Source organism: Sus scrofa, chromosome X, assembly GCF_000003025.6.
Source record: "Sus scrofa isolate TJ Tabasco breed Duroc chromosome X, Sscrofa11.1, whole genome shotgun sequence".
NCBI classification, from domain to species: Eukaryota; Metazoa; Chordata; class Mammalia; order Artiodactyla; family Suidae; genus Sus; species Sus scrofa.
In genome coordinates this window covers 35,091,629-35,104,414 of record NC_010461.5, presented here as the reverse complement: position 1 = coordinate 35,104,414, position 12,786 = coordinate 35,091,629, and the positions used below count along the sequence as shown (strand labels likewise).

At 48.1% G+C, this 12,786-nt stretch overlaps 1 long non-coding RNA gene across 1 annotated transcript; it reads left to right on the top strand.

The window, feature by feature from the left end:
• On the top strand, nucleotides 948-10,389 carry LOC110257740. Its single transcript, XR_002340679.1, has 3 exons — nucleotides 948-1,032; nucleotides 4,508-4,694; nucleotides 10,102-10,389. It is a non-coding gene; the product is annotated as an uncharacterized LOC110257740 (long non-coding RNA).

Below are 12,786 nucleotides of genomic sequence, written 5' to 3'. Positions count from 1 at the left end.
ATACCATAATAAGCCTTATTTTTATTGAGCACAGGCCTGTGGATCTGCTAGGGAAGTTCTGCTTCAAAATGTGGGTCATCTTGACCTGGCTGCAGGTTGAGTTTAAGTCTGTTCCTGTGTATCTCATCCTCTTTGGCCCCAACAGCTAACCTGGGATATGTTCTGCTCCTGGTGATGGTAAAGTCAAGGGAGACAACTAGAAACACACGATAGGCTCAGAACACATTGTCACTTTCTCTCATATTCTATTAACCAATTCAAGTCATATGGAAAGACTAACATCAATGGACAGCGAAGTATTTTATGCCCAGTCAAGTGGGAGAAATTGCAAAGTCACATAGACGAGGCTGTGGGTATGTAATTCTAATAGAGGGAGGGTGCCAGAAATTAAGAACCATGATCTAATCTGCACACTGCAGATCAAAACTGGTAGAACTTAGAATGATCAGGCTCTCAAGCCCATCCTTCTGTCATGCTGCATGTAAACACCTAACAATAATAAGGTCAGGCAGTGGCAAATGAATAGTAATGATACCTTCTGATTATCGAGGGGTTGGATTAGGCTTCACAGAGGAGAAGCCCGGGCACGAAGATGGAGGGGGTTTCTGATAGGCAGAGACAAAGGTGAGGGCATTGCTGCTGGAGGAAACGGCATGAGGATGGATGGGAGGATGTGATGTGATCATGAGACAGGAGGGCACGCGAGAAGGGAGTGTAGCGTTCCAAGGGGTAATAGGGAAAGGCGAGAGCTGAGGATGGGAAGTTAGGATGAGATCAGGATGGAGGTGTGAGCTCAGGTGGGACATGATCAGATCTGGGATCTCTTGGGCGAGCTCTTCTCACACTTTACAGTGTATACGAATCCCCTGAGGACCTTGTTAAAATTCAGACTCTGATTCAGTAAGTCTTGGAGGGGCGGGGGCTGAGATTCTGCATTTCTAACAAGCTCTCTGGTGACGGTGACGATGTGATGCTTCTATTTCACAGGTTGAGTTGCAAGGCTCTGAGCAAACAGCCTGCTAGCCATTCAAGGTCAGGGATGTTTTCTTTCTCTTTGTTTCCACACAATGTCTCACACGTTAGCTTATACATAACAGACCCATTGGGGCTGCAAGTTGCTGCTGCTGGCTCCTGCCTTCCCTTCCTTCTAATCAGCCTCCCTGCCTTCCCCCAAGGCCTCCCGGGCAGTAAAAAGCCAAGGCTCTCCAACACCTTGTGGCATTAGCTACCTGCATACCTATGCCCTGGCCCATTTCCTTGTTAGAAAGGAGAAAAACAAAGTGCTGCCAAAAGCCACCTTGCATTACTGGAGGTCTATTCGGATTCATTAGCGCTTTGGGGAAGCCATCAGAAGTTGATTGTGCTTGAAGGGGTTGCTCGTCTCCTCCCATTTCCTAATTTGATTTCACGGCTCTGCAACGAAGTCAGAATTAGAGCCACATTAAAGTCGGGAAGACACAGAAAAAAATTCCACCACCAATCAAGTTCTGAAACTTGCAAGGTGCCTTCTCTCAGTCTCCCCAAGGATTCGCCCATTTTACTAGTGTGAAGGTGACCTCACGAGGGACCACGGGCTGAAAAATCATGGCTCTTGTGGCTACTTGCACAGCAGAGAGAAGATGGATTACAGAGACACCTCACATTGGTGGGTGAGGGCCTCTGGAAAAAGGAGGGAGTGAAATTCTGCAAGTCCTACTTCGATTAGGACACATCTTAGGAACAATGGCTTCGGGGCTACCAGGTGACTGGCACTGGGGTTCACGCCTCCAGATGCCCTGACCCATCTGCCTGTCCTCAAGCTCAGAGATCTTCCTGAGTTTAATGGTCACAGAGTCATTCTCCCCCCCCTTATTTTCTTTTATTTTTTAGGGCCACATTTGCGGCATGTGGAAGCTCCCAGGGTAGGGGTTGAATTGGAGCTAGGGCTCACCACAGCCACAGTAATGCCAGATCTGAGCCACATCTGCGACCTACACCACAGCTCACAACCATACCGGATCCTTTTACCCCCTGAGCAGGGCCTGGGATTGAAACTGCATCCTCATGGATACTAGTCAGGTTCATTTCCACTGAGCCACAGCAGGAACGCCAACAGTCATTCCTTTAAGTTCAGATGATGTTCAGGTTCGAGGCCCTCACCCTTGGCACTCACTCCTATATCCTTCAGGCGTTCACAGTGAGTATCCACTAAGGATTCCAGCCATGGGCACATGTTCAGGACTCTAGAAAGGCAAACTGGAGTTTATACCCTGGGAAGCTGTCCTCACCAATGAGTTGGTGGATATATATACCAGCTTCTTCACCTCTTGGTGGGGATAAGTCTGGGGCATATTCTGTTATCACCCAGAGGTCTCAGCTGGATTGATCTCTGATGGAGCACCCACGGAGGCCACCTGCTCGATAACACACCTTGCATATGTCCTTTCTTTTCCCACCTCACTTCTCCATTCTTCTATCAGAGCTTCCTAGGATTAGCTTTTATTTTTTTATTTTTATTTTTTCTTGCTTTTTAGGGCTGCACCTATGGAGGTTCCCAGGCTAGGGGTCTAGTTGGAGCTACAGCCTCTGGCCGACGCCACAGCTACGGCAACGCCAGATCCTTAACCCACTGCGTGAGGCCAGGGATCGAATCTGCAACTGCATGGTTCCCAGTCGCATTCATTTCCATCACACCACGACAGGAACTCCAGGACTAGCTTCTAAATAAACTCCTTGCACTCAAGTCTTTGTCTTAGGATCTGCTTCTGGGGGACAGGGAGAGACCCAAGCTGAGACAGTGCCCTAAACTTCTCCATTCAAATGCCACCACTCCAGGGTGGCAAGGACACAAGGGTTCAGGAATGAGCGGGGCTTTCTGAGTGAACGTGTTATGAGTGCAGTGTGGGAGGGGAACTCGGGATAATCCCCTGGGCAAGGATGGGAGTAGGGGGTGTGCCGGGGGGCTGCGGGAGCTAGGTGCGCAAGGTGCGAATCGGGGTGCAGACTGCCAAGTGGAAAGGAGCCAGCTCATCTGTCACCGTGGTTCTGCTTGGAGCTTATCCTATTCTCGCAAAGTGGGAAAGATGAATGGGTTCCCTTAAGACATGGGATTTGAGCTGGGCCTTGCCTCTTCCTGGGTGTACATCCTAGTCATTTTGTTTTTCAAAGCCCTCGATGTCCTTGGATGTGACTAGAGATAATACTAAGACCCCTTGAACCAAGCTGCAAGGAGCCTGGGGTAGAGAAGAGCCCTCGGGCTCTGCAGGTCAGGGTATAAACCTCACTTTTGTCCTTTGTTTGATGGCTGACCTTGTGCTCATTACCTAGCATCTCTGAGATTGTGTCTTTATAAAATGGAGAAATAAGATTAGTTTGAATTACATGATATTGCCTATATTTGATATTTTGATCCACAGAAACTGTAATTTCATGTGGTTCCACCTAAGACCTATCTTGCAGGGTTTAGGGGAAGATTTAAATTAATAACTGAGCAGCATCTAGGGTACTGACATGCACATCGAAGGCACCCGATGTACCATTATAGCTGCTCTGACTACTATTACTGACATAACATCTTACGGATATCACACTGTAAAAAGGGTAAAACCCTGCTTAGATTTGGAATAAATACTGAGAATTACATCCCACCACCCAAGGACCCTGTTCACCTGTCTTCACACCAGCTAAGATCAAAACAAAGCGACAATCCCTGGACATCCAGTTGCTGGGAGAACAGACCAGGCTTTGCGTGTTTCCAGGCTCCCTGCAGAACACAATTTTTTTGTTTGTATTTCCAAATGTCATAATGAAGCCATTGTGAATAAAAGAATAAGAGGTGATTTCAGCTTCCATCTTTTTGAGGCTCAGGTTTAAAAAAATAAAGAAGGGCTCAGCAAAATTAACTTTATCATTTTAAGAAACAACCATTGAAACAGCCGTTGTGAATATATTCATTATTATACAATGCCGAGCGCTGTGCACCAGTGCGCGCAGCATCTGTCTGCTCACGAATTCTCCCGTTATTATTACCCACTGAAAGGGCAGGCGGGAGAGAATTCCAGGCAATCTCCCTCAGCAGAGGTTTGCAGGTTTCATGGAGCACTCAAAACTCCCCTAAATGTGCTCCTTGAGCATTTGGCTTGCTAATCTTATTGACACGACAGGAAAAAAAATCGAAAATAGCTAATGGCCTTAATTTTCTTATACCTGACAGCTAACCAATTCATCCCATCCCAGACAGTTACTCATCTGATTCTCCCCTTCTCTCTCTCTCTCTCTCTCTCTCTCTCTCTCTCACACACACACACACACACACACACACACACACACGACCCACTCCTCTTTTCCAAACTGTCAGTCACAGCCATGTGTGTGTATATGCGGGTGCATGCTTGAGTGTGTGTGTGTGTGTGTGTGTGTGTGACAGAGCGAGAGCAAGAGAGAGAGAGAGAGAGAGAGAGAGAGAGGAGAGAGAGAGAGAGAGAGAAAGGAGAAAGATGGGGCTTAATTTTATTTCTTTGCCTCTCAGGAAGGTCACAAATCACAGATGCAAAGAGGCTACTCAGATGGCAAGCTGGGAGGGACAAAGAAAATGGTCTCATCAAAGTCCTATGGCAACTAGGCACCATCAAGACAACATGTGGTATAGCTCACTCAAGATGACCATTGGGAATAAGAAAGAGAAACAGCAGACTCGGGCCTGGGAGGCAGATCTGGTGAGTGTCTGGTGGGCTGAGGGGCCTGGTGGTGACAGCTGCCCTTGCAGATTGTTTCCAGGAAAGCAAGGCGCTCAGAGACGGCAGGAGGTCTGGGAAGGGCACCAGGTACTGCTGCATCAGGACCCAGGATCACGGGGGCGGGGTGGGGGGTACTTGCAGAGAGGAATTTGGTGAAAAGGCATTTAGGATTTGTGGCTTCTCTTGCCCTCCCCTGGATACTGGTGCTGGCTTAAACTCTTTCAACTGGACCCAGGGCTGCATTGGGGGACGTGCAAAGAGCAACGGCTGCTGTAGCTGCACCAAATGAAATCGAACTACCCTTTGTGTGCGCGCATGTGCGTGCCTGTGTGTGTGTGTGTGTGCGCGTGTGTGTTAGGGGGTGGGATGGTTCTGCATTTTAAAGGGATGGATTAATGGCTAAATGGCTGTTCTATGCTTTAAAGGGCCAGCTGTTCAGCGGTTAGTATTACAAGATTTATCTCTTGGAATGGTTTTTTTAAATCACCACCCCCCCTTCCCCAGCTGTAGGCTTGTTGTTATGGGAGAAGAAAAACATTGTCTGGGTGGAGGAAAAGCACCCGAGTGTGTAACTTAGACGCTTCCTGTACAGCAGACGCCTGGACGATGCCTCCCTCCCAGGGGTTTCTCTAAATTTTTTCAATTTCCCCAACTACCTGGATAACATGGATTCTCCTCAAAAGCACAAGAGACTCCCTGGCAAGCTCCTGGAAAACAGGGATGCTACTTTCGTTTACATCTGTGTTATCTTCACCCTTCTGGCCCCGGCTTGAAGCAGTCCTTAGCTTGACTTCTGGGGCCTCCGCGCACCCCCATCTCCAGTCCTACTTCTGTCCTCTGCCTCCTACTTCCTTCTCTCGCCCAGACCCTTCCACCTCCGCCTCTCCACGGGCCATTCCTTCAGCGTGAATCCTTCTTGCCTTCCTCTCAAGATGCCTCATGTGCCCTTTGAATCATCGCAGGAGGCCACCTTCCTCCAAAAACCTCCCCTCCTTCCGTCCACTGATCTCCAATGGCTCTAAGGGTCCCTGGAGACGGAGGCGCTGTGCCACTGTGCAGTCTCGGATCTGTCCTTCCTGAAGATGGGGTCCTCATCCTTGTTTTATTTCTTGCCCTCTCCTGCCTACAGCCTGAGTCCAGCTGGGGAGGTGGGTGCCCAGGGACTCCCCGCGATCGATGACAACAGACGGAGGGGCAGCTGCAAAACAACTGGAACAAATCAAACCAAGGCCAAACGTTAACTGCCTCTGGCAACGTCTCCTCTTGGGCCTCTCTCACAGGCCCCAGAAAGGCTAAAGGTTCAGGTCATAAAATTCAAACTCCCAGACCCACAAATCATCGTTTCCAGCCTGAAGGAGACACCCAACCCAGCCAAGGTCTTCCTGGACACACATTAGTCATGGGAGCCGCCCTCCCCTCCCCACTTCAGGGCCCTGTCACTTCCACTCCCCTCTGACTGTCCCAGGAGTGGTGGATAAATAAATGGCCCCCGAGGTTCTAGGGGAGACCTGGGTCTTATCAGGAATCATGGGTTCCTGGCAGCTAACTCCAGGTTCCTGACCCAAAGGAGCTGAGGACAGCTTTCAGCCCCGAGGTAGAAGCCAGAAGACTTGCCACACACCAGCTCCAGGCCAGAGTTCCCTGCTGCGGGCAGATGCAGCCTGAGCCGTGACCTGCCCACACGTGGCCTGGATGGGACTTGTCCTCCCTGAGGAAGCCATTCAGAGCCTGCCCTTGCAAAGGGCTTGTCTCTCCCTCTCTAATAAAAACACATGTTCAAACATGGGACACGAGTCACAGACACATTATGAAAGGATCCTCAGCTTTGCAAAATACCCACTAAAGGGCTCTTTTGGGTTATAAGACGCTCCACTTTAGCCAGTGAGAAGGCAGTAGAAGGCAGAAGTTGAGACCATTTCCCAGAGGGACTGACAGCTTTAGGCTCATTCCTAACACTGCCACTGACTAGCTGTGTGGCCACAGGCAGCTGTGTGACCACAGGCAAGTGACCTCCCCATTCTGTGCCTCAGTTGCTGCATCTGTTGAATGGGGGCAAGAATTGCAACAAGCTCATCAGGTTGATTTGAGGACCAAGTGAGACAATCCAGGCAGGGCATTTGGCACAGTGCTTGGCACAGAGCAAGCCATCGAAAAGGTTAGTTGTTACTTGAATTGTGATTTTTAAAACCAACAATCAGTGTATACTCGTGGTGGGGAATGAACTAGGTTAAAGACAGGCTGATGACTTTACACTTTTAGAAAGAACTGATCTAGCCTGGAAAGATGTGAGCAAATGGTTCAACATTTTATCATGTTGAACGTGTTCTATCTCCAAACTTCCTTTTGATTTTTAATTATTAAAAACAACCAGGAGTTCCCATTGTGGCTCAGCAGGTTAAGAATCCGACATAGTGTCCATGAGGATGTGGGTTTGATCCCTGGCCTTGCTCCCTGGGTTAAGGATCCGGCATTGCCATGAGCTACGGTGTAGGTCACAGACATGGCGCGGATCTGGCATCGCTGTGGCTGTGGTGTAGGCCGGTGGCTGCAACTCCGATTGGACCCCTAGCCTGGGAACTTCCATGTGCCACGGTTGTGGCCTTAATAAGAAAAAAAGAAAGAAAAATGACCAACCATAATAACAAGCAAAGCACTAATCCCTTAAATATTGTCCATTTGTGGGGAAAGAAAGAAAATAAGAGTTATATTGGAAATTCGGGGGTAGAGGTTTTGGTCTTGTTCATTTCCATTTCCTGATTTCTCCCCAGGACACCACCCTTCCCCAAGCCTTAGTCCTGAGATTTGGGCAGGGATATGGAGTGGAGTGCTGGCGGCCACGTCTACTAGCTAGGCTTGCGATTGTGCCCTCTCCTCCCAACTCTGTTGGGAATCATGACGGCATCATGACAGCAGCTTGAAATCAGCCACAGTGAGAGTATTTATACCACGGGCCTTGGCAAACTCTACAAATGAGCATCTCCCTCCTCACCTCAGAGCCTGCTCTTAAACGTTTACCAGCACACCCCTGGGCTTACACCCCATTCCACAGACATATGATCTAAGAATGGTCAATGGGCATATTTCAACGCCTTGGCTTCAGTGACAGGTTCAGAGATGGATGTGGGTCCAGAGCCAGACCAATGATAGGCAATCCTGAGTTATTTGTTGGAAGAATTTGTTGAGAAAGGGTTTTTTTAGTAGGAATTTAAGGAGGAAGCTGGTAGTGTCAATTTTGCCACTACATGGAGGTGGTCCCACCTGAAAGAAGGAAAGAACAACATATCGGGTGCTAGTGACTACGATGGACTAAGTCTTGGATTTAAAAGGAAAGTGACCCAATAAATTCCCCTTCCTTTTTGGTACGCCAGTTCAAGTTGGAGTTCTGTCATGTGCAACCCAGAGTCCCCACTAACAGAGATGTGTTGCATGTTACCTAGCGTGCAGGTTTTATCTGTCTACTTGTGGTAGACAGTTGAATGGCTACAAACTCCTCCTCTCCCAGTATGCAGGCTTCTTTGCAATGTGATTTTGCAGCTTCTTCCTTCAGGAAGTGGAGTCTATGCCCCCCTCCCTTGAATCTGAGCTGCCCTTGTGACTCATTTTGGCTGATAGAATGTAGCAGCAGTGGTGCTACATAACTTCTGAAGCTAGGTCTCTGGAGACCCTGCGGCTTCCATCTCTGCTCTCTTGGAGCCCTGAGACCACTATGCTCTGGCACAACCATCCATGTCAGATGAAGGACACACAGAAAGGGATGGATGCTCCACTATCCCCACTGAGTCCAATTTCCAGCCCACCCTCTAGCTGAATGTAGCCCATTCAGTCCAGGCAAGACCAACAAAGAACCTTCAGCCAATGCACAGAATCAAGAGCAATAACAACTCATTGTTTTAAGTCACTCAGCATTAGGGTAGTTGTTACACAGTAAAAAGTACTTAATGGTTTCTAGCAGACAAATCTTATATGCCCACTAATGAGGGGATAGAGGTCTTAGTTTGGGAAGACAATTGGGACTCTGGAGCCAGAAAGTTGGACTTGAGCCCAGGTTCTACTGCTTAGTAGCTGTGTGCCCTTGGGACAGTTATTTAATTTCTCTGTGCTTCAGTTTTACCCATCTGTCAAGTGGGGATAATAATAACAACCATCTCATAGGCTTGTCATGAGGATTAAATAAGCTAAAGGCTTAGCATATGCAAGCACTGAAGTGTCAGCTGCCGTAACTATTAGTATTTAGCACCCACGCTCTGTCAAATAAATCTAAACTCTTTGCTGAATCCAAGAACAGTGATTCTGGCTATAGTACACCAGAAATGTACACAATATTGTAAATAAACTATACTTCAATTAAAAAAAGATGCAGTCATTAGAGTGGGCTTTAATCTAATATGACTGATGTCCATATAAAAAGGGGAAATTTGGACAGAGGCATAGGGAGAATGCTGTGTGAAGACGCAGAGAGACATGGAAGGAAGAAGGCCATGTGAAGATTAGTGCAGAGATTGGAGGTATGTGGCCACAAGCCAAAGGATGCCTGGAACCACCAGAAGCTGAAAGAGGCAAGGAAGGATCCTCCTCCAGAGCCTTTGGGAAGAGCATGGCCCTGATAACACCCTGATGTCTAACGTCTAGCCTCCAGAACTTTGAGATAATCAATTTTTTCTTGTCTTAGCCATCCAGTTTATAGCACTTTGTTACAGCAACCCTAGCATACGGATAGAGGGATGAAGCCACTCACCAAGCTGTCCTTAGGAATCTGAACTGAGCAGCTGGAGAGCACGGCCACAGGGGACCACCCGGCCCTGGATCAAGAGTGTGATCGCACAGCTCAGACTGCTGTGGGTAGAATGGGGTATAGAGGGCAAGAGTGGAAGTGGAGGGACAATTAGGAGGCCTTTGTAGCAGTTATGGATTTGCGAGAGGCTGAGGAGGTAAAATGGTCAGAGGTTAATGGTCTACATGGCAGAAGAAGAAGGGGAAGGTTTCAAGGGTGAGCCCCCAGGTTCAGACTTGAGGACCTGGTGATAGCAAAGGTGAAGAGGGCCATGTGGGGTTTTTTCTGCCTCATCACACCAAAGAAGTAACCGTATCTTCGAAACTCTTCGGGCTTTGCTCTCTCATTTGATGGGTAATTTAAAAATGAAAAATGTTTTCTCATTAGAGAAGGCATTACTCACAGAGAATGACAAGTAGAGAACACAACTGAGGTCAGATCAGCTTCTCCCTCTCTGTGTAATCCCCTCCCTCAGTTTGTGTTTCTCAAAGGAGGTCAGTCAGGGTGGATGCGAGGCAGAGTTCTAGGAAGATCCTTGATGACCTATGCCCTCGTGTCATCCCCTCCCTTTGAATGTGGTTGGACCTGACTTCATCAAGTGTGTCCTTTAAACAGGATCTAGAAATCAGAGACGGAAGAAGTTTGATTCAGCTCCTGGCCTTGGAGAAGCAAGCTTTCACTAGTCTTATAGCGGCAAGTCCATAGCTTGCAAGGAACTAAATTCACCCAACAAACACGTGAGCTTGGAAGAAGACCTCACCCTCCGATGAGACCTTCAGCCCCAGCCAACACCTTGACTGCAGCCTTGTGGGCCCCTGAGCAGAGAACCCAGTCAAGCTGTATCAGACTCTTGACCCATGGGAAATATGAGATAATAAATGGGTGTTGTTTAAAACCTCTAAACTTGCGGGAATCTTATGCAGTGGTAGATCACTAACCCAGTGGTGATCCTGACTTTCCCCAGCCAGATTTCAAAATGGATTCAGCCCTTCCTTACCTTCTCCCTGTCACATTACTCCCACCTGTGCAATGTGCTAGATCTGGTTGAGGTGCTCTGGTGATAACAACAGCAGATGCTGGAATGTTTAGCTGAAGGCATGACCAGCAGGCAGTGAAAGCCTAATAAGGCCCCAGTGGAATTCCTTTCCTCTAGGAAGAAGGTGGACTTTTCCATTCCTCCAGTTTCGGCTGGCGAGCATGGGTTTGGGTGTTGGGGAAGGGTGCTGGGAGACAAAGATCACAAAGGAAGAAGGGGCTGGCCATGCTGGGTTCTAGAAGGTGAAGAGAGAAAAACGGTCCCTGCTACTGATGAGAATAACTTTCAGCTGTGGACTCGTGGCCTCTAAGGTGGAACGGGGGAGCTTTATTAGAGCACCAGTGGGCCTGAGAGTCTGGTGTGACTGCATGGCTGAGACAATGCTCCAAATGCCGAGCCTGCATTTGGGTCTCTGTCAGACTCTCCTGGTGTCTTGGTTTGTTTTCCCAGAAAGCAGACCCTGAAACAGAGTGCAGGTCATTTCTTTTCAAGGTCATCTCAGGAATCAGGAGTAAAGAAGCAGGAAGAATCAGACAGGGAAGGAAAGCAAGCCCATATATGAGTGCATTACCGAGGTGTTATCAGGAATCTTTTCCTTTTCTTTCCCTTCCTTCCTTCCTTTCTTTCTTCTTTCTTTCTATCTCTCCTTCCTTTTTCATTTCTTTCTCTATTTTTATTGAAGTATAATTAATTTACAATGTTATATTAGTTTCAGGTGCACAGCACAGTGATTCAGTTACATATATATATTACGTGTATATACACACATACATACACATATATATATATATGTAGGTATGCTCTTTTTCAGATTCTTTTCGCTTATAGGTATTACATAATATTGAGTGTAGCCCCCTGTGCTTTAGAGGAGGTCCTCGTTGGTCATCTTTCATCAGGAATTTGAGGCAGGCACTTCTGTGAGGCCTACAGAATGCCTTCTGGAAGAAGAGCAGGCTGGGGCCAGATGCAGAAGGACTCTGCATGCAAGTCAAGACTTCATGATGGTTGTCCCATCCATAATAGGAAGCAATATACGTTTTTAAGCAGGAATGTTGCATGACTGGATATTGATCTTTATCCAGCTGAGGCGGGGAGATCAGGTTGAAGGCTGTTGTAGACATCTTGGTGGCTTGGCTTCAAAGTGTATCTCTAGAACCCAGGATGGACAGTAGGTTTAGCGTGGGAGGGTGTGGGGGACACCATCACCTTTCTCCAGAGCAACAGCTTTCATCAGTTTGCCATCTTGGGTTTTTGCGTAAACTTTCATTTAATGGGAGTGTTTTGCTCTAGGATTGGTTAGATCCCAGTGTGATGGGAGAGATGGACAAGGGCCTTGGCTAAAGGGGCTAGTGAGGTTGACAAGCAAGCTGAGGCCAGGTCTGAGTCCCTCTTCTGAGGTTGGCTGGTGGCAGACTGGACATGGGGGAATAAAAGCGAGAAGGCAAGTATGATAGGCTTCTCTGGCCCTGGTCAGTTAGGTCTGGCCTTGAGGTCAGGCGTTTGTTTAATCTGGCATTGGGATACCTGTTTCCATAGGGCTGGCTATTGCGAAATGCACCCTGTGCCTTTGGTTCCTCTAAGGTCAAAGGGCCTGTTGCCTCCAGGACACGGCTTGGTGCTATGGAAATTAGATCATTCGTTTGTTCATTCATTTGTTCGGTAAACACACTTGGACCACTGCTAGAGGCTGACTCAAAAATAGGTCAGACTTAGTCCCTGTTCCAAAGGGATTCAGAGCCTGGGTTATTAGGATCTGCAGCAAGGAAGCACACAGGGGAGGGAAGCTGTGAGTGCCCCCAAGGAACTTCAGCCACAGAGAGCCTGGTTGCCAGGGGCGAGGCCATTCACTCCCCAGTTGCGTGTGTTCCCAGTCCTCCTGTTCCTCCCACAGCAGCAGTGGCTGGTCTGGCCTCCCATTACAATAAGCAGGGCTGGGAAGAAGTCAGGCCCTGTCTTCGCCCCAGGCCAGGAATGTGCTCGCTCAGCTGGGACCCAAACCCAAGACAATTGTTGGCTTGTGGGGAGTTTGGCGAGGAGACCCAAGAGGGCTTTCTTTTCTTTCCTTTTAGCCTTTGAGAGCCACTCTAGAAATGTTGTTTTCTACTTAACGAGAGTTCTCAAACTAGTCCGCATGTGAGAAAGTAGAAAAGAGGGAGAATCGAATGTGGCGATTTTTGTTATGGTCCCAGACGACTGATGAGCATGGCCTCAAATTTTACAGTAACGCAATCTAAATTGCTGATGCTCAGTCAGATGGAAGGTAC